This window comes from Melopsittacus undulatus, chromosome 3 (assembly GCF_012275295.1).
Source record: "Melopsittacus undulatus isolate bMelUnd1 chromosome 3, bMelUnd1.mat.Z, whole genome shotgun sequence".
Classification (NCBI taxonomy): Eukaryota; Metazoa; Chordata; class Aves; order Psittaciformes; family Psittaculidae; genus Melopsittacus; species Melopsittacus undulatus.
This window is the reverse complement of record NC_047529.1, coordinates 7,777,841-7,799,724: the sequence shown is the minus strand read 5'-3', so window position 1 is coordinate 7,799,724 and position 21,884 is coordinate 7,777,841. Positions and strand designations below refer to the sequence as shown.

Genomic DNA, 21,884 nt, shown 5'->3' with positions numbered 1-21,884 from the left:
CATCTAAATTACTTCCAAATCCCAGGTTTTCTCATTTAGGTCTAGTTTCACATAGCAAGAAGGCTTATATGACTGCTCTGGTCATGACAGTTTCCCTTCTTCCACCACCAAAACGTGACTTTTGAACCTTTTAGCCAACTTTATCAAAACTGAAATGAAAGGGCATGGAAGTCTGAGACAATCATATTCCCAGAGTATCATGAAAGTCAGCTGACACACCTAAAGAAACACCCAAACTCATGCATCTGCTGAGGGGAAGACAGGCTGTAGCCTGCAGCAATACCTCCTGTTTGGCAGTACCCAGCCAATCAATCACATCACACTTACAGGCTCATCAACCCAATCATGCCTAACCCCAGCCAAAGCTTGTTGACCCGGGAGAGGTAAGGGTCTCCTGCACAGTCTAGGAGAGGAGAAAGAAAGGAATTGCTGTTAATCCATTGGGGATATTCAGGTGACAAAGGACACGCACTCCAAGGAAACCTGGTTTCATTCATTTGATTGAACACTGAGTAACTTGAGAAGCCTGTCCCTCTATGTGTAACTGTTGACTCTACAAAGCTCTACTCCCAGCACCTCCCCTTCCACCCTTTGCTCTTACTTCTTTTGAAGGCTTGGCCTGATATCCCAGAGCTGTAACTAATCAAACATTATGTATTTTTTATATCGGCTTTTGCTTTCTGTGGCTTGTCCCATTTCATTAAACTTCTCCCACATTTTTCCTCATGCACTACAAAGCAACTTCTCACCTCTGTGCTGTATGTAACAACTATTCAATGTTTCTATGCCTTCCTTTACAGGGAAAGCAATCTTTCAGGTCTTTCTGCATAAAAGATTCTTTCTATGCCCCTAAATTACATTCACTGCCTAAATGTGAATCATTTTAAGTTCTGTATTAGTTTCTGTCTGAGAAAACATGTCTAGAAGCCAATGACGTGCACACATGCAATGAATCCATCATCGCAGTATTTTCTGCATACACTTTCAGTCCGTGTCTTAGACAAGCTAATGTTTGGTTCATTGTTTTAGCTGCAATCATACATTGGTCAACATTCATGATAACAAACATTTTTTAAAGGCTGGCGTCCAAGATTCAGTATCTGTCTACAAAAAAAGCCCTACAGCTTTATCAGCAATACAGAACTCTACAGCATAAGGAATGTAGAGACGTCTGAAATTTGGAGATTAATTTCATCTGCTTCTCTTGTGCGTGCTACAATGACAGATGTAATACTATAATATTGGTAATATATAAGAGCACAATAAAAATATTCACTAGGAATTGGAATAAACCTTCAAGGATCATTGCAAACCTGGTTTATGACAGAAGATACTCATGCACAAAGTCTGCACCGCAACAGACAGCAAGAAAAAGCAAATTAAAAAGTAAAACCAGAAGGGAATGACACCAAGACATTTTACTGCCACTAATTCTACTGAATAAAATTGCTACTAACACACTTAAAAGCAGAAAACTATGTGGAACAGGAGGAAACAATTCACCCATGCTAGAACATAAGCTGAACTTCTCATACAAACTTCCTTGTGTGCATGCTAGGGCACAGGGATCAACTTCCCAGGACATCTGAATGATACATGTGCCACTGCAACACGTCCAAGCACACACCACATAAAATACAGCATAATTCCTCATGTAGAGGAAAGGCTCCTGCACCTCCTGACCATTAAACAAGAGGCTGATCAACGTGTCCTAGAAAAAATAATTCTTGCCAACCTATAGCTTTGGCATCATTTTATCCTTAAAAGCCTCAATAATGAGCATCGATGCCTTAATTTGTTCATTCAAACATTAGAGGCTTCCAGATCTATTAATCTGATGCTCTATTTAAATAGCCTACTGAATTGCTAAACTTGACTACATTAAATCTGAATTTTAAGTGATTAATTTAAAACAACTTTTCTCCTGGAACAGCAACTGGCATTTAAGCGTTTAAACTGCTGTCAACATTTAAATTAGTCATATATAAGTGTTTCAACCTGAAGGGGCAATAAATTAATTAGGATTCATTTACTACGCCTTATCATGAACACGTCACAAATATAACCTGGCAGTCCCAGGGCACTGGTTTAATATTTGAAGAGAGAAAAGGAGTGGCTGCAAAGCAGCATGTGGTGGGTGCACATCAACACAGAGCAGTGCAACTCAACAGCGACACCAGATCTGCCAGTACCAGAATAAACTATTAGAACAATGAGGAAGTGGACAGTCAAGAGTGCGAGAATGTGTGGTGAAATCCAGATGGATGCAGTGTAGACAGTTTTCTGTAACAAAGAGGAAGCATTTCCTCCTGGGAGGAGCCAGACTCCTGGGGTTTTATGGAGTTGGTCTGGAAGTCTTTTAAAATGCCTCCTTATGCATCCTTCTTTTCATAAGATTCTATTTTTTTGAAAGCACACTTCCTACTTCTCTATCAGACTGCATATGATTCAAATTCACTGTGATGAAGCTACAGGACAATAATTCGCTCTTATAATGACTGTCCCCTCAGCCAGAAATGTAACTCAAATACATCTTATTGGAGTACTCCCACTTCCTGTTGTCTGAAAGAACAGATGAGAACGTAGCTCTGTGACTGACACGCGGGGACTGAATTGCTGCTCTCAGCTGGCCACTCACTGCTGCTCACCATTTGATATAGCAGCAGCAGAGGCCAAGGGATGCGTTAAGAACATTGGCTCTTGGACCTGTCCTAGTCACTACCTTCAGTACGAGTTGTTGCAGAGCAGAGATGAGGCTCTGGTACAGCACAGGAAGGCAGGTTACATGCCTTTTCTGCTAGTCAAGAAACTGCCTAGTATTTATTGTGGAACACGGATACTCAGCACAAAACTAGCATCTCTAAATCATATCCCACCCTTGATTAAAACAACTAGGAATGTGTGGATCAGCAATGAGAAGTGGTACAAAATACTTAATGACCATTGCTTACGTGTCCACACACAAAACTCCACATATTAATATTGTATTAAATTTACTATTTTCTATTACTGCTATTCCTGTTAATTACTATTACTTGATATGAAGCAGAGAGCAATGTGACTGCAGCTCCTAGGCAGGCAAGGAAGAAGTGCTAAGGGTTTTAGTGTGTCCAGGAGCAGGTCCTGGCAGTTTATGCTCTCTTCCTGAAGCCTCAGTGATGGAAGTCTCTGACCTCTTAGTGACTGGGAAAGCTTTTGTAACCAACCTCACTGTGGTGGTCTATGCAACAGAACACGGATTTGGGAAAAGAAATAATAAGAAAACCAAGAATTGATAATCAAAATAAGTCCACATGGCAAATAGTAGGAAGCCAAACTAACCCCTGCTAGTATCCCAAAATTAATCTCAGTCAATTTTACTTATTTCTGCCAGGAAATAACTGTGAGAGCCACCTGCCAAAGTACTACTAAAACCCTCTTCGTGTGACTGCAATTTCTACAGGAAATTTGTTTAGGAATATTAAGGGAAAACAAATGTTCTCCAACAGTAAAAAAAACCCAGTATGGACAAAAAGCAATTGAGGGGAGGAATGAGTGACACCACCAGATTTGGACTGGCTGGTCTGAACTGGCCCCTTCTGGGCAGCAAGATGGAATAACCAAAGGTCACGAAAGGAGCAAGTGGAATGGAAAATCTTGTTTTCTCTAATCAAATTTGGTGCATACAGGTATGTGTAATCTAATTCCAGGCTGCCAGATTAAGATATTAACCCAATTATGTTCATTTTATCATCTTGTAAAAACGAACCATCATTTTATTTAAATTTGTTCAACTGTTAATGGTTAAGAGAGTAATATATTCTAGTGTCAATACAGTGCCAAAATACATTTCATATAAAAAGCATCTATTTATATGAATCATAATCAGTCTAGACAAGTGCAGAAGCACTTCGTAGTACAGACCCAGAGGCACAATGGATAGTAAATTGAGTGGGCATAGAGAAGATTTACATTAGTGAATCTGAAAACTCATTTCCTGAGCCCATTCATAATGGGGGAATTATTGTCCCATTCCCTACAGACTTTCCATTATCCCATTATAAGGAAGCCAGAACTTCTATCCATGCTTCCATGCCCATGCACATACTGCATCAGGAGATTATGTGAACTTAATTTGGCCAAGGGCCATAAATTCACTGTGAAAGGCAAGTGAAGATACTCTCAATCTGGTCACTAAGGCATGACATCCTAAAATCAAAGTAAGACAGAGCTGAAAAGCCATGCTGAGTACAGCATGTTCTACCTAGGTGGTAAAGATCAACTGTGCTCTAACACATGGGTGCCCCCATATTAACAGAGTAAATATGCATATATATAACTATCTCCTTGGGGCCAAGTGACCAGTTTTCAGATTGTCAAGCACAAGCAAATTGAAGTACACAGTGCTGCAGTTTAGTGGCACTAAATTCTTCCAAATTGTATCCCGCATAGGCAGCCCAAACGCCAATTTGTCTAATGCTACAATGTTACATTGAAGGCAAGGGAATATTAATGCTAGAAAATGGCAATTTGGAGGAAAATGGGATAACAGCAACAGGGAAAATGGAGTTTTTAAATCAGACCCCCAGAGAATTTCCCTTGTCAGACATTTGTTCACCAGAACTCTTCAGCCCAAGCTTAAGTGCTTGGGTGAACTGGGGCCATGTCACCTTATCAATCATGTTCATGTTTAACAAAAATACCTTAAAGTATTTTTAAGTTTTAAAAAACCAATATAGTGGAAAATTTGACACAAAGTTTGCCTATGAAGCAAGACACCATATCCTTGTCAGGGGAGATCTGTTATTTAAAGTGTCACAGGATGAGGAAGACAACTATGAGAACTTTCGAGGTCCACAGACAAGCATTCTCTTTTTCTCAGTGCTTTTCCCCGTTTCCTGTTTTGCCGCCACCCTTCTCAAACACACAATCATCAACTGTAATGAAGGTTTTAGAAAACCCACTGCTTTATCCTATCTTTTACCCATTTCCGTTCTTTGTAAAACCAGCCAGATGGAGTCACCTGCAGGTGACTGAAGCTTACTCTTCAGAGACGGATTCGGAGCAGGTTGTGAAGTTTTTATCAACACTGTGTAACCAGGCCAGGCAGGACACAGAGAAAGCAGACAAGTGAGAAAGAGGCACGCACGTGGCACTGACCTCTCTGCTATGACTGATGTGCACTGACTAATGTGCAATTTATTAAGGCAGGTTCTTGTGGAAGCTATTTGATGTCAACGAGAAAGGACAGCTTATCCAGTAAGGGAGGTTTCAGTATGTCTATACCAATCCTCAGAACCACCCCACAGAGCATGTAAGTAGCTGTTAGGGTTTACTACCCCATGAGATATGTCACAATTACATTAGGTGGGATGCCTGTTTCTCTTGCAGCCAACATATTTAGGCAAATGTAAAGAAGATTACATTAAAGCAGATGTAAAGCAAAACACACATGATGTAAAATAGATGGAAATAAACTATAGTGTACCTCCCTTTGAAAAATGAGTATCTGACCACATGAGCAGCAGCACTGTATTAAGAAAAGACTGCTTGCTGTGCAGGTGATGTACCTCTCTCTAGAGCAGCGCAAGTAAAGCTCACCCCAGAGAACAGAGCACTGGGTGCTTCCTGGCTGCAACATAAAACACGAGAGCAGATCAAAGGTCTTACCTTGGAGCTGTAAAAAAAGGCAGCTCAAAACAAATGCAGCTCCACACACCCCTTCAGCAATCTAGCAATTACCTGTGTTTATATGAAAACTGGACACCACCCTCTTCTCAGAACAGAGAACTCCAGTAGGTCTTCCTTCAACTCCCACTCCAAAGGCTCCGGGAACAGAGCACAGCTCTAACCAACACACAGAGCAGTAAGTATACAACCCCCCCACTCTCTTTCATTAATTAACATGAAGCATTTTAATAAATCAACTATAATAATTATTACTTGAAAAAGTTGTGATGAAGGATCCTAGTAACTCGAGTGGCCTGGAGAAGGGAAGTAGCAACTGTTCATCACCCCCTCACATGCAAGAACCAGAGTTGAGTACAACAGGAACCAACAAAGATGAAAGGAAACTCAGAGGAAAATCAGAGGGATATGATTCTTCATAAAACATGCAATCAAACAGGGAACCAATGTGACAGAATGCTGAAGATATGAAGCATTATGTGCCTTCAAAAGCAACAAGAGACACTGAGGAAACTAAAATCTTCTAAGAGTTTCAACCATTAAACTCCACTACCAAAACTGTCCACAGGCTCCTTGATACAAAGGCCATAAGCCTGTAGTGAACTGTTACCTTCTATCTGTCAGTTTTTCAGGCTGCTTTAAAATTAGTGTGTCCTCTATCAAATATCTTAATGTAAAAACCTATTCAGCTTCGTGGAAGTTCTGTTTTACTTATTTACCCAGCCAAACACCTCTTTCTTCCTGTTTACACACTACAATTATTCATTTATTTTATCGTTTTACACAACTCAAATGCAAGTCTGTTTTATCAGAAGGCATAATAGAAAGATCACTTTAAGGCCAGCACCTCATATAATGTAATTTTCCTCCATTACCCAGTTTGCTTAAAACATTTTGCCTGGGAACAGCCAGTAATAAAAAGCACTTCAATCGATCTCATCCTTGAGCTATGCCGTAATTTTCAATTCAGGGTGTTCGCACCATGAAAAGAAAGGTAAAACCAGAGTCTGTTATAAAAATATCAAGCATATTAAAGCAAAAATTGGTGGAAGAACTTGAGAGATCATTGTTCCCTTGCCTCTTCAATCATTCTAACAATTTCATTCTGAACCCAGCTTAAACATATTAATACAGGCGTTTCCAACATCCACACTATTTCATTATACACCACATGGAATTTTAAAGGTACCTTTTTCAAATGCACAAGTCCAACTGACTTCCAACAAAATACATATTCTGACCTCGTAGAGAAGTTGTGTGTTGGGGGTTTTTTAAGCCTTGACTTCAGGGCAAGAATCTTGAGAAGTTTTCCTCTGCTCATAGCTGCTCTAGCATGGATCTTAACTATTCCACTAACAGAGTTACTTAGATTTCACACCACTACAGCCAGTTCTATTTCACATATCAATGATTCCAGGAGATATTACTTGTTCTTCCCTACTTTCTGACAAACTCTGATTTTCTTACAGGGTGAAAGCTATCACTGCCTTTAATAAGAGTGTAGAGATACATCCCTCTCTTCTTTAAAAATTACTTGAATCATAGAATCATAGAATCATAGAATAGTTAGGGTTGGAAAGGACCTTAAGATCATCCAGTTCCAACCCCCCTGCCATGGGCAGGGACACCTCACACTAAACCATGTCACCCAAGGCTCTGTTCAACCTGGCCTTGAACACTGCCAGGGATGGAGCATTCACAACCTCCCTGGGCAGCCCATTCCAGTGCCTCACCACCCTAACAGTAATCAACAAAGCAAGGAGATACAGGTACTATCACATCTTCCTACTCCCAAAACTGAACATTTGGGAACAGTGGGATTGATGAGATGTCAGGATACTCAAAGAAGATTTAAGAAAAATCACTTTTTGTCAGTGTAGGAAGACTGACAGCATTCCTTGACCCTCAGAATACAACAAATAACATCTTCACTGGTGTCTGATCATAATAATGGAATTCAATGAGAAATTGTAAAAATAAAACTGTAGAAACAAAGAAAACATAAGCAATAAAGTAAATGAGTGCAAGACCAGCAAAACCCAAGAAAAGGCCAAGTATCACATCTGTCAAATAGTCCCTATTATTCAACCTTCTGCCATCTCTAGTAGACAGCTCGGAGATAATAAAGTTACATCAGCAGATGCAGGAAGATCCAAACACAGATTGGTCATTTTTTCTAGAGGGACCTAAACTCATCCAGAGACCATTCGAGATCATAAACAAACACTCCCTCAAAGCAGGTAACAAGAAAAGACTCAATACTAAAGTACTGTGTGCCTCTGTGAAAGAAAGACTTGATTCAGAAAGTCATTAAGAGGCACATACCTGTACAGATTTACTTTGACAGCATATTCCATGTCCTCTAAATAATAAAGTTAGAATGGTTTATTAATCAAGCCATTATTTTCCTCTAATTTATTAAAAAAAACACCAAGTTTAGTTTCTTTGTTTTCCACTTGTTTTCTGTTGTTGAGGTGAGAGTGCTTGCAAGTGATTTACAATATATTTAAAACCCACTTACAGTAGTAATATTAGTGGCTTGATATCTGACAATCCCCTTGTCAGAGAGACACAGTTAAATCCAAACAAAGAGTCACACAGCAAAAATAAATATTCTAAGAAACATTTGACAGCCTTTGGAGAGCCAAACCAACCCCATCCACAGAAAACCTCTTGCGGATCTGCGCAGTTATGTCTAAGTGGATTATTTGTTACTAAGTTGTTTGCTTTCCTCCTTTCTTTATTCCTAAAGTCAATACATTCATATTTCACACAAGAAGCTGTTCTGTTTTCCTCTAATTCTTCCTATGTCTCTAATAATTAATTCATTTTGCTTACACTGCAGCAGCCTCAAAATCCTGGTTTCAGTTTCTCAGTAATAGAACTCTGCCAAAGGCAATATGCCATGCCATAACCTCAATTACAACTTACATCGGAGAAGGCTCCACTTATTTTCTGCTAGAGTCACTCTTTTGTCTTAAACGAACTTCTCCGTGGGTTACTGGGTGCCAAAGATGTACAGCAAAAAATGGAGCAGATAATAACTAAAAAATCCATTTCAGAGACAAGATGAAAGATCCATGTCAGAAAACACAGATTAGAGAAGTGCATCACCATTAGTAGTTATCCTGTCAGATGCTTTCATAACTACAAAATACAGCATCTACAAAACATTTGTGATTTAGCCTGCAACAGAGACTTAAAATAGCAAGGGTGGTAAAAAATTACTTTTAAAGCACAGGATTCTCCTATAGGAATAACTGACGGGAACAACTGACAACTTTATTGGAAAGGGTTTACTCATAAGAGAAACTTTTATAAAATATATAACATAGTAAAGATCAATTCTGAATTTCCTAAGGTCTTAAAAATTCCATTTTAGCATTTAAAGAGCAGTGCATTTACCATTAAATAATGAATTACTCCACCCATGCCTAATCTTGCAGTCACCTCAACAGCATTTTAACGTACACAGTGTTCTTCCACTCCCACAACTGGGTGTTCCACCACATCCCTTGCCCCTTTTCCAAGCTGTTGACAGGTATCAACATTCAAGTGCATGTTGCAGGCTACAGCTAATCCTCCTGGAGCCACTACTCCCCCCAGTAAGTCTTTATGGGGCTACAAAAGCACAACGCTCCAATCTACCTTGCTGACAGAAATTCCCAGCAGCCATCCCTGCACTTGCTTTTACAATCCCCAGTTCTCACTCTCATTTGCCCAAGAAAGGACCTCTTTGGTGGCCACACACAAACGCTTTCAACAGACTTCATGTGTGTTGTTCCTTCATTTATGCGTCAGTCAAAAAGGTCACCCGCTCTCTATGAAACAGAAAGCAAATTATGGGAGACTCGTGGCTGGTATAACTGAAGGAGGAAGAATTAGCTGTGCAGTTTTTAGAGACAAAACCTAGAAATCAGTTATTGCCCAGCCCCTGAAGTAGAGCAAAGAAAAAACACAACTGGGTTCCCTGAAAGATGCCTTTTTAGAGATCTGACATTCCAACACGAGTTCAAAGAGTTTCCACAAAGTGAAAAATCCGACAGAAGACTTTGAAAGGCGAATGAAGAAATGCTTTGTCCAATTAACCTCCAACCTTAAAAAAAGACAAAGTCTGCTGGCATAAGATCACAGAAGGCAAAATAAGTGAGAAAGGATCTTTTACAGGGGAATGGCAGAAATGTTTCAAATCCTCCAAAGCGTCAAGAATGACTTGGTGTGAATTTTATTTATGAAATCACCAACATAGCAACATGAAATTCATTTCAATGAAGGAGTTAAGTGTTCATCTTCATTAACACTATTTATTCACCTGAAAAGGCAGAAAAGGATTTTGTTAGCTACTTTATGCAACTCCTGTTGGACGTGCATAGCAAAAGGTAATTCATGGATGTGAATATGACAGAAAAACCCTCAAGTCTGTTTTTCCTTCTACAATTCAACTAAACAGTTGTTAGAAGCTAGGTATTTATTCCCGAACTGTACACAACTTCCTGTGAAAAGAAGCCTTATGAATCAAAATCCTGACAGCAGGCAAGCATTCAGTTATGCATAAAACAACAAAACAACAGCAGCAAACAAAACAAGAAACTCTTGTAAGAATTTTCAGCAACTATTAAAAAATGCATCACAAATGTGATTTAATGCAATGAAGCAGGAAACCACATGATGAAAGTCAGACAGAAGGCAAAGTTTTCAACAACTGCTTAGATTTTACAAGCTTAGTCTTCTCTTTTGATTACAACTGGGAATGGCCTAATGCTTTTCTCCAAAGTGACTTCTGTGCTCAGCATAACTTTAACACGTGTGGCATGTTCCTTTAATCATCATGTATACATACACCAAGCTGTGTGGTTTGGTTGATACACTGGAGGGAAGGAATGCCATCCAGAGGGACCTTAACACACTTGTGAGGTGGGCTGATGACAACCTCATGAAGTTTAACCATGCCAAGTGCAAGGTCCTACACCTGGGTCGGAGCAATCCCAGGCACAGCTACAGGTTGGGCAGAGAAGAGATTCAGAGCAGCCCTGCAGAGAAGGACTTGGGAGTGTTGGTTGATGAGAAAATTAACATGAGCCGGCTTCAGTGTGCGCTCACAGCCCAGAAAGCAACCGTATCCTGGGCTGCATCAAAAGGAATGTGACCAGCAGGCTGAAGGAGGTGATCCTGCCCCTCTACTCTGCTCTTGTGAGACCTCACTTGGAGTGTTGTGTGCAGTTCTGGTGTCCTCAACATAAAAAGGACATGGAACTGTTGGAACAAGTCCAGAGAAGGCCACGAGGATGATCAGGGACTGGAGCACCTCCTGTATGAAGACAGGCTGAGAAAGTTGGGGCTGTTAAGCCTGGAGAAGAGAAGGCTGCGTGGAGACCTCATAGCAGCCTTCCAGTATCTGAAGGGGGCTATAGGGATGCTGGAGAGGGACTCTTCATTAGAGACTGTAGTGACAGGACAAGGGGTAACGGGTTGAAACTTAAACAGCAGAGGTTTAGATTGGATATAAGGAAGAAGTTCTTTACTGTGAGGGTGGTGAGGCACTGGAATGGGTTGCCCAGGGAGGCTGTGAATGCTCCATCACTGGCAATGTTCAAGGCCAGGTTGAACAGAGCCTTGGGTGATATGGTTTAGTGTGAGGTGTTCCTGCCCATGGCAGGGGGGTTGGATCTAGATGATCTTAAGGTCCTTTCCAACCCTAACTATTCTATGATTCTATGTGCATATATGTAGTTATAATGTACTGTTTCTGTAGATACATTCTAATCTGAAGTCATAACCAGTTAATTTACTTCAAATTCAGTTCTAAGCCAGCTTTAAAATAATATGGAGACAAATATAAGAAATGCCATTTGGAAGTTGAACTGAGGCTATCAAGACTATCTTGATGTTTAGCACAGTATTAAAAATTCCATTAAAAAGTGCTACTTTGGACCAAGAAACTTAAACTTCATGTATCAATTCATCTTTCCACACTAAATCTATCTCATGTGGCTCATAACTCAGTTCACATTGACTGTCACAAGCCCAATCTGATTCACAAGAGTAAAACTAAAGAAGGAAAGAAAAGCCAAAAACCATCAGCATATCACCTCTTTAAACCTTCAGTCTGAACTTGCTCTTACTCTTTTTGGCTTTTGACACCTCTGTCATTCTACCTCCGGACTGTTAGGTGGATATCTGGAGTTGATACCAAAAGCAATGCAGATGTCTAAATGTGAATCTGATCTTTCTCTCCAAATTCCTGACATAATGTCACCTCACTTAGGTATGTTCCGCTCTATCAATCAGACCTTTTCATACAACGTACCATGGAGTACCTTTCTGATTAATTTTTGTTTCTACTTTTCCAAAAGACTAACCAAGCATCAAACCTGAGGTGCTAAGAAGCATTAATAATTAGGAAAAGAATTTATAGCATGTACAACAGCTTCATGAGCTTTCTGAACAAAAATCCTTCATAGAGGCAAGATACACATACTCCTGTCTATTTAAACAACCATGGGTGTATCCTGGAGAAAGCACTTTTAAATGCTCTGGGAAATGAGTTGGTCAGTACATCACTGATATAGTCAGTCTCATATCACTGATACAATACTAAGTTGAAGTTTTCCTTTCATCTGCCTCCATGTTCTATCTTCCCTATACCCAAGTCCCAGAGAGAGTAAATGCTCTTCTCCTGGACTACATGAAAGGATAACCACAGTGAATACAGAGAGAAAGTTAGGCAATTAAGCAATACAATCTCTATGACCTTTACTCATCTAAGAAGAATTTGACCTGATGCTACCAAAGTGGTCATTTAATGGAGTGTGGCTCTCCGCTAGCAGTTTGAGCAAGTTCATTTCTGTTGGCCTCTGTATTTGCATTTAATCTTTTATTTAGTCACAGAACACTGAGGTCACCTTTTTAGAAACCACCTACAGAAATAGGGGAGCGAGTGTTACGTTTCCCTGGTTCCCGCAGAACGTTGCAAGATAATGGCAAGCTGAGACTATTTCTTCCATTAACCCTTTGACCCTTCCAGTTAATGGCCTTTTGGTTCACAGAGATGCAACAGACAAAGCTCACTCTGAGATGCTAAGCTATAGGTAACCCAAGCAAGTAGGGGCTCCGCAGTTGAAAAATGTCCCAGATCTATATGATGAACATAGACCACAATTATGCACCAAGTCAGAGGTTCATAATTTGGTCCATTGGTTTAATCACTTCATGCAGCATTCCTAAAACATGGCATGCACCAAAATATTTTAGTTTTGTACACAAAAAGCACAAATAAGCAGATCAGGAAAACTTCCCATGAAAAGTCTCCTTCAAAACAGTGGTTAAAAATGGTGGTAAGACCCTTTTAACTCAAAAAGATCACATGGTAAAATAGCTACAGAATAGGTTTCAAAGTAAAAATCAACATCGTTGTGATAAACAAGTACTTCTAGCTAAACCTTTACTAATAATCTTCTTAAGGTGATACAGGAGGTATTTTCACTGATTTCTTGTATTCTTATTACTGTTTTGCAATGGACTGAGTGGGAAACATTTCATAGAGTGAGGACAACTCATAACATAATGGAGCATCACTGGAAGGAGGAGGCATTTCCCAAGGCCAGTAATATTTTTCACCATTTGGTGCTGAATCCCAGGTTAAGGTGTGCCAATGTTTCTGCTGCCACCCTCCCCAAAATCTCACTCGTGGCACTAAGATCATAACTGACTATAAGAACTTGGCTGCAAGTGTAACCTTGTGCATTTTGCACAAGAATTATGAAGTGCTGGGTGCACTTGGGATTTCATAACCACAGAAGTTGGTATTCTTGGGATTTGGCATTAAAAAAGAAGAAAAAATACATATATATTCCAAATTTTAAAGAGATCTGTGGAAGTCAAGCATTTTGTCTTCTATATTGAATATAAAAATAAAAATACCCTATTTTAAAACAAAGTTACACAAACCCATTAGACAAACACACAGCCATGGGAGTGCCAAGCAGCCAGAGTGGGCTGCAAGTTGAAGTGTAGCAGAGATGTAGGGATGGGTCATTCCACCACCAGAGAGAGAAAAGAGACCTCTCAAGTGTCTGATATAAGGGCTTCAGAAGCACAGGGAAGACAAAGTATAGATGCTTCTGTTCTGATTCCTTTTTTCCCTTACACATTCCCATCTTCATACTCTTTTCCAGCTCTTATCACAGCATCACTAAATGAGTTTGGTTTTCCCATACATGATCTATCTATGGATTGACTTTGCTGGCTGACCTCATACATCTACTCCACCTATGTAACTTTTGGAGACACCAGGATGTGGCCCATGGACCTTTTCCCACACTGTTCCAACCTCAGACTTACCTAATGGGAATGGGAAAGTGCCATGGAAGACAAAGTTGAGAAAAACAACACACAATTCCTAATTAAAATGGTTTTCTGTGGCATGAGAGGAAATGAACTTCACTCCAATAATTCTCATTAAAACAACAGTAAAATAAGATTAATATCAGATCAAATTTTCACAACTCGGCAACACTTCTGTGGGCTTTGGCTCAGTTTCTACAGGAGGAGAAAGCAGATGCTGAGGCCCACTGTTGTGCCTGAGAAAGAATAAGGGCAGAATATCTGTCTAAGTGGACAGAAAACACATTAAAGCTCAGTAGCATTTTCAACATTAAAGTTAATGACAGTGTTTATGTACAAGTTCATTTATATTTTAATTTGTGCAGAAATGGTTATTATTTGTAGACATTCCCATGACGATTTTCAAAAGAGGATCAGGGTTCCGATTAGTGGCACCCTCTGAAATTAAAGTCCTTAGGAGTGGCTTTTAAAGAGAGCGGCATATTGCATGTGAAGTCACACGATACTCAAAAATAGTTCACTTTTTCAGTGAAAAACTTGTTTGCAAACAGATTAGGATGTGGGATTTTTGCCATTCCTTATTCTTTAATTGTCATAAAGGAGACTATATTGCATTGTCCCTAAATACACTTGTACGGCAGAGACCTGTGGTATAAGGTGGCCCTACACAAATTGTGAGAAGGATCCCTTTGTTAGGGGCAGGCAGCTGTTAGGACTCCTTCTGTGGGACACACGATAGCTTAACCACCGGACTGCTACTGAAACTTTATTTAATTATCATTTTCTCAATGAAAAGCACTTGTGAGACACATCCCCTCCTATGTTTTAAAACTAAATCAATTTTCTCTTATGGATTCCAGTTGTTTCAGGATCAGAATGCTCCCCAGAGCTATACGGATCAAACACTGTACTTAATCCGAAGATGAGGCAGGCTAGCAGATGATTCACCCAGAAATATGGGTTATTTTTATTCTTGCTTGTTTTTTGGTGACTGGCACTCATAAAATATCTGAGAAGGCCACAGCTACCTAGTGTTTAAGAAGAAAAAAAACCAACCCACAACAAACCACTTACAAAGAATTAGACCTTTAGGAGACAGCGAATTCCTCCTAGAGCCAAGCGAAAAGCAGACTGCCTCAGGCAGTGTGTCATCTTCTTAGTTAACACATGTTCTTCTTCCCCACCCTTTTAAGTGAACTGTTGGAAACGTTTTAGATCTTGTCTAGAGATAGAAGTTAATTTTACACAGTGCATCAAAGACACAGCATCAACTTATAAACCAAATATTTTTCCAGTAAGGCCTCTGCTTCGCAATGCAGGAGCCTGACTTTGCACTGCTGCTGAGCCTCCCTATAAAAGCAAGTTTCTACATACAAGGGTTTAAGTTGTCTATCAGCAGTATTCAATAAAACAAGTTCAGATTCATCAGGTGATGTTCATCACTGTTTAATATCAAACACTCTCTTCCTCTGCTAAAAAGGCATTTAAAATTTTAAAGCAATCAAAATCACCTCCCATTATGTGATTAGAGCACACATTCTCCTCACTTGTTCTGAGAACAAACAGGCACAAAACCCAAATGAACTATTAAACAATAGCCATTGTCCTAATTATTAATTTAGTTATTATTTGATTATATGCACAAATTAGTTATTACATTTACTTTGTCCTTGCTTCAGTAGATTGGTTTTAATGCTTTGCTTTTCCTTGCACAAAAAATAAAAGATGAATGCATCTTCTGTGGCACTTTCTGCATGCATTATCGATTTAGTTTGATTGAAATTATCCTTTGGAGTAAACCATGAACTTCCAGAAGATGAAGAACAGCTCATCGTATGTGGCTCCTGTTTTACAGCCAGTAAAAGCTACCAGTTACTATGCACTGAATGAGCTGTTCTTGTCAAGAGACTCATTTATCAGCTGAAGAGGAAAATATTGAAAAGGAAAGTCCAAAACAATCTCTGATGCTGTATTTGTGATATGATAAGAAAGAATATTAACGTGACCTCAAGGATTAAAACACAACATTTCATACATCAGCACAGGTATGGGATGCAGCCCAGGTAACCCAAGGGGTTTGAGATACAGGTGTCCTGAGCTAATGACTTCATGTGCTGAGGACAGCTGCACAGAAAGCCTGTTTATCCGAATGGTTCTTCAGCTTGACAGGAAAACCTCCCCTTACAACAAGAGTGCTCTGGCAGATTACCAAATGATTCTTTCATACCCAGATAAACACTTTTAATCCTTAGAGGCTACCCTAGCCAATCCTCTGCCAAATATGATGAATGCAATTAAAGTCTTACCCTACAGTACTAAAATGATAGCCTCTCGTGAGAAAAAGCCAGCTGAAGACACGTAATAAATATCTTCATCTGCCCATATTAAAAACTGAGGCAAACAACCTTCTCAAACAACAGTCAGGATTCCTGCTCTCTTCATGATTTTGTGTTTTAGAGAAACAAAACCAAAAGAATACACTATCAATATGAAATAATTTCAAGGAAATACACTAAATTGTATTAGCTATTACAAGTACAGGGCAATATGAGAGGGCCTGCTGATGAACTCACTAGTATGACATAATAATACCAGTAAATTGAATATAGAAAACATCATGACAGTAGTACTTAAATATTTCCCATGTGCCTGAACAATTTGTGCATTAGCAGCCTATTGCCTCATCACTTACCCACAACCCAATCTGGACTCATAACTCCTTCTGACAAAGACTGCCATTTATTATCCATTCTTACAGCACCCAGAATAGTGGGATACAATTTATATCAGTAATAATCAAAGTAATAGTCATCCAGTTTGCAACACAGAGCCCATGTCCAAGAGAGGCTGCGATTTGCAGCCAATCTGCCAATAAAGATGTGTAGAGGAACCTACATTGGCAAGTGCAGCTTCAAAGAGGCATCATGAAAGGGCACATATAGAAGAAGCCTGGTGCATATAAGGCCATGAAGATGGATTTTCCCTTCTTGCTGGAAACTTGCTGTTATTTAACCTCTTGACCTAAGGCCAGTAAGCAGGTAGCATGTCCCAGAAGAGGCCCTAGCACTGGAGCAAAGCAGAAGAGTAAGACTGCACACTGGCATGTGCAATAAACTTAGTCCAGAACAGAGAAATTGTTCTCCAACACAAGAAGGACGTGGGGTTCCTAGAGCAAGTCTAGAAGAGGGCCATGAAGATACTCAGAGGGCTGGAACACCTCTCTTAAAGAGACAGGCTGAGAGAACTGGGTTTGTTCAGCCTGGGGAAGAGAAGGCTCCAGGAAGAGCTTAGAGCAGGTTTCCAGTACTTAAAGGGGCCAACAAGAAGTCTGGAGATGGACTTTTTATAAGGGCATGTAGTGACAGGACAAGGGGGAATGACTTAAGGTGACAGAAGTTAGACTGAGATGAGATACCAGGAGGGTGCTGAGGTGCTGGCACAGGGTGCCCAGAGAAGCTGTGGCTGCCCCATCCCTCGCAGTGTTCAAGGCCAGGCTGGACACAGGGGCTTGGAGCAACCTGCTCTAGTGGAAGGTGTCCCCGTCTGTGGCAGGGATTGGAGCTGGATGAGCTTAAAGGCCCCTTCCAACCCAAACCACTCTGTCATTTTATGATTCTATAAATGGTGCAAGGTTTTGGTTGTGCCTCAACTCTGCTCCCCTGCACAAGACAATACAGAGAGACAAGGACATCACAGCGTGATCAATATGGCCAAGATGTATATGCAGGGATCATCTCCCTCATCAGTGCATAGGAATAGCACTTTTTACCCACCTCTCTTTTTTTTTTTCCTCTCTCTTCTGCTCATCGTTCCATTACAAAATGGTAGCAATTGAGATAAGACCTTCTTCCAAAGGGATTTTATACATGGTATTTTTCCGAATACATATTTTCATTTTTAGAGTAGATACAGGTTGGTAATATAGACATATAAAGTAGTTATAAATGCAATTATGCCACCAAAGGATGGCAACCTGACAAGAAGACTCTGGATCAGGCTGCTAAGAAAATAAATACCTTGTCAAAAATATGGGAACACTTTGTCACTAACAAGTCTGAAGTGAACCATTTACACAAAACACCACCAAGTCAATTAATTGACAATAACTGGTTCTACTTTGAAGCATCTTGAATTCATGTTTAATTATGCTTAATGCATCATTTTATTCTCCTAACATAACTGGTTAGCATAAGTATATGAAGTGCTGACAGCGACCTTTCTGTCTCAAATGTGCTATTCACAGCTATTTAATTAATCCCTTACGTGTTGCAGGACATACAGCCTAATGTCCTGCAGAAGGGCACTGAATTGGCCTTATTGTCACCATATGAAATGCCATTCATCTCCAAATGCCAAAGTGCAGCATAAGGAATGCAGAATAAGAATAGAAAGTATTTAAAAGAACAAGAGAAGAAACTGTTGAATAGCTTGTTCTTTGATTATCATTACAGATCAACTTTTTCAATGAGAAACCTCCATGAGATTGTTTTCCTACTTATGCTGTCCAAGTCTTTAAACACAGTGACTGCTTTTTGCACTTCAGAAGAGTGTTTCTTCACCAGCCAGCAATTAAGAGCCCAAGGTCAATCAAGGCAAAATTCATCTTCTGCAGTTTTGTAATCTTCCTTCTTATCAAACTGTGTATGTGTATAAAGCACAGGCTGTGAATGGCTGTCAGAAAACAGCTGGAAAGTTTCACAAGCAAAGAGAAAGGGAACTGTATTTAGCTGTTACGGCCCAAGCATTACTGACAATTTGGATTTTAAGAGATTCTATTTCTCTCTTTTCTGATCCATGAGCCTATTTTTAATAGTTCCAAGCACAATTTGAAAATAAAAACTGAAAACAAAATAAAAATAGAATTAAAAACCAATCATAAGTTACTAAAGGTATAGAATGTGCTTCAGGTTAATAGTATTACATTTAAGACACAACTGTGTTTCCCAATATATTTACATATTCAGTTACTTGCTTCAAAAGCATAATCTCTGAGTAATAAAGCGCTAACACCACTTCAACAACTAAACCTGAAGCCTCCCCTCCTAGTGAACTCCTATTTAAAATTCACACCACAACTTCTACTTTTACCAAGAAAACCAACTTAGACTGGTTACATATCACTGAACAGTGACAGCTATTTATGGCTGCAATCTCTATGCACAAATTAGCAATTGTCCTAATTTTTCTTGCAAAGAGGGACAGTTCCTGTTCCTTATTTTGCTCTGTGAAGTCTGAAGCAAACTGATTTCCATGAGGCACCAGGTAAACACAATTATAAGCAAGTAATTCAAATGTCTCCTTTACACTGGAAATGTAAAGTAAATGTAAATGAGATTGACAAAAATGTAACTGTATAATCTTTAAACAGTTCTACTGAACTCCTTTTACCAAATACAGTTCCCCAGATCTTTCTGCTTCATAGTTATTACCAATCGCATGTGCTACTTCTACACACAGGCTAAGCTATTACAACAAATGTATGCTGTATGCAAAATCAATTCTTATTGATTCGGTCTGAAAAGCAAAACTACTTCACTGTTTATATTCCTTTCTTCTTTGTATAAGAAAAAAAACCTTTCATTTCTCACAGCATGAATCCATGCTACATTTGTAAGAGAAATTCTCTTTCCTGAATATGTTTGCTCTGTGTTTACAGAAAGCTGATGGTAGGAGAAAGGCAGGGAGTATAGTTTTGGGGTTGCTGGGCTTTTCTAGGAGTTATAGACACTTAGGTTCATCCCAATGTTTATGTGAAGTCAAACATATCTACATGCCTGTTCCAGCCCATCGAGGAAAGGGATGTGCAGTCTGCGGTCTTTTCAGGTCCTAAAGTCTCTTTTTAGCTTAGCAGGACTAGTTCAGCCTGGAGCTCTGAAGTTTATGCTGTCACAAGTATGAGAGCTACTACACCATCAGGCTTCCAGTGAAGAAATCAATAGGAAAACACTCTGTGTTACTTTACTGTTCACTGGAAAATTATGGGATTAATAATTAAGGAAAAGGTCAGCAGAACTTTGTCCTTTTGCACATGCACAGTACGACCTGGACTACTAACACAGGCTTACATAAACCTGAAGAATACAGAAAGAAATATTTCCTGGCACTTCCTGTCCCTGGGCACTTGCCTGGCATGGTCCCTGCTTGGTCTTTTTGTGTTCTTTTGCAAAACACCTGCTGATGTTTCCAACCCATTTCACTGGGGTATACATTGAAATTCGGTATTGTGCTATTCAGAAAGCACATTCTGTTCCTGGAATGAAGGGACACGCTGGAAACCCAAACGGTTCTTTCAAAAAGCTATCTGAAAAGTGGTGGGATGCCGAAAAAGATGCATGTACCAGGCCTTTGCTTTAATGGCAGAAGGAATTACAAGGTAGCAGGCTTGTTAAGACAACTGATATGTCATGAAATGTGTTCATCCAGTGCTGTGTGCTGTGGGGATGCACAATCATACACTTTGTCAAGAACAACTGGAAAAATCCCATCACATTACAACACAGGACTGCACTGCACTTAAGCCTTACATAATAATTATTATTATTATAATGAATATTTCAAGCAGCTTACATGTATTCACGCTGTGTGTGTCAGAGGGATCTTCCTGACATTTGCTGATAGCTGCCTTTCAGATTTGACAGTTCATACACTATTAATGAACACTGTAAATCCCAGCAGCCCCTCATCACCTCCCGACGGCCTTAAAAGCAGGTTTTTTTTGGTATTTTATCAAAATTGACTGCAGAAACTCAAGCCAGAAGATGAGCAGCGGTGTGTCACTGAGAACTGCAATCTGCTCCATGTAATAAACCTGAGATTCTCTTTTGGAGCAGCTGAGTTTCCGCATCTCCCTTTTCTCTTCTGAATCAATTCTCTATTACTTCTACAACTCTATGCTGACGCTAGCCTTCTATTTGGGCCACTTTTACCTTTAAAGGGTCACGACACCTGGCCAGCAAAAGCATGCAAAGGGACAGTGTGAAAGCCCTCAGGATGGCTGGGAGGAAGAATATAAAGTATAATCCTTGACAAACTGAATAGCTCTTTGAAGCCTGCCATTCCCTGATCACACATCCTTTTAGTATTAGTCTTTCTGCTCCATCCTGGATCTTAACACTAATTAAAGCCTCCTCTCAAAGGCTACAGATATTGATTCTGGATCAGTCTTCTATTCCCAAATAGACCCATAATCTCTATTTACTTCCCTAAATTAAAATCGCCACACTTTTCCCAGAGTTGCTGTGCTTCCATTGTCTCCAGTGGAAATTGCCAGCACCCAGCTCTCCAGGCTCTGGCTGGGCAGTGTGAAAGGCCTGGCTTGTGCAACTCTGAAAATGCTACAAAGAGAAGCCCACGTCAGAGACAAAAGGAGTCCTTTGTTCAGTCCACCAAATCACACAGCTTCATGTTATCAAGTCTCCTCTCACAGCAAGAGAGATTAAACTGCTGTTTTCCAAGGAGAATTGCCCAGCTCCAAACTGCGGAGTTGTAAGAAACTTGAAGCAGCTCCTGGACCATGACTGACCAATCAATAATGGTCCATTCACCTTCAATATGGCCAGCAGGAAAGTGAGGAAAGCAGAGCAGATATCCTGCATCACTGCGAGGTGGATCCCAACAACCCCTCTCTTCAGGAAAAGGAGCTCTGAACACCAACAAGCAGCCTGTATGATTGCTTACACCAGAGGCAAGCAAACTAATGAAAGGAAACTTCCCCTGCTTATTTTACTTCAAAATATGTGAGCCTAGGTAACAGATGCTCCTTGATATTTCCTGTGTTGTCTCAATTAGTGGCCCAGAAATCCTGGGTTTTGGATTCACTCTGAATTCCCCCTTTACTAGACTTGCAATCTGGAACACAGCAGGCATCAGAGAAA

At 39.9% G+C, this 21,884-nt stretch overlaps 1 protein-coding gene across 4 annotated transcripts in view; it reads right to left on the bottom strand.

Annotated features, from left to right (window-relative positions):
• Nucleotides 1–21,884, bottom strand: part of MACROD2 (mono-ADP ribosylhydrolase 2) — an 882,506-nt gene that overhangs the window by 538,099 nt on the left and 322,523 nt on the right. The gene's annotated exons all lie outside the window — the stretch shown is intronic.